Genomic DNA, 352 nt, shown 5'->3' on the forward strand with positions numbered 1-352 from the left:
GGGCAGACCCTGGCCCTCACCCCTGCAGACCATTACAGACTGGGAGCAGCTACTGGAACTTCCACATCCCATGGCTTTGCTGTTCGAGCAGCTGGGTCCAGAAGTCTCAGATTTTAATGAAGCTCGTGCAGGACCCGCTTTCCCTTCCTGGAGCTCCTGGTCATTAATCAAACAGACGCTCGTGCCACCCACCCTGGGGATCCAGGAGCAGCACTGGTCACAGAAGAACCTCATGTCACTCAGGGGGGTGGCGCCAAGATGTGAAGCGTCGTTCACAAAGCTTTTGGCTGCACCTCTGATCCCCCCGCAAGGAGCAGATCGCTCTAGATCTACATCCTGGACACAGGCTTGG

The 352-nt window shown here is 56.8% G+C and overlaps 1 protein-coding gene across 1 annotated transcript in view; it reads right to left on the minus strand.

Annotated features, from left to right (window-relative positions):
* ARHGEF16 (Rho guanine nucleotide exchange factor (GEF) 16) overlaps positions 1 to 352 on the minus strand; it is an 8,192-nt gene that overhangs the window by 4,476 nt on the left and 3,364 nt on the right. The gene's annotated exons all lie outside the window — the stretch shown is intronic.

Source organism: Buceros rhinoceros, unplaced genomic scaffold (genome assembly GCF_000710305.1).
Source record: "Buceros rhinoceros silvestris isolate BGI_N320 unplaced genomic scaffold, ASM71030v1 scaffold18912, whole genome shotgun sequence".
Lineage (NCBI taxonomy): Eukaryota > Metazoa > Chordata > Aves > Bucerotiformes > Bucerotidae > Buceros > Buceros rhinoceros.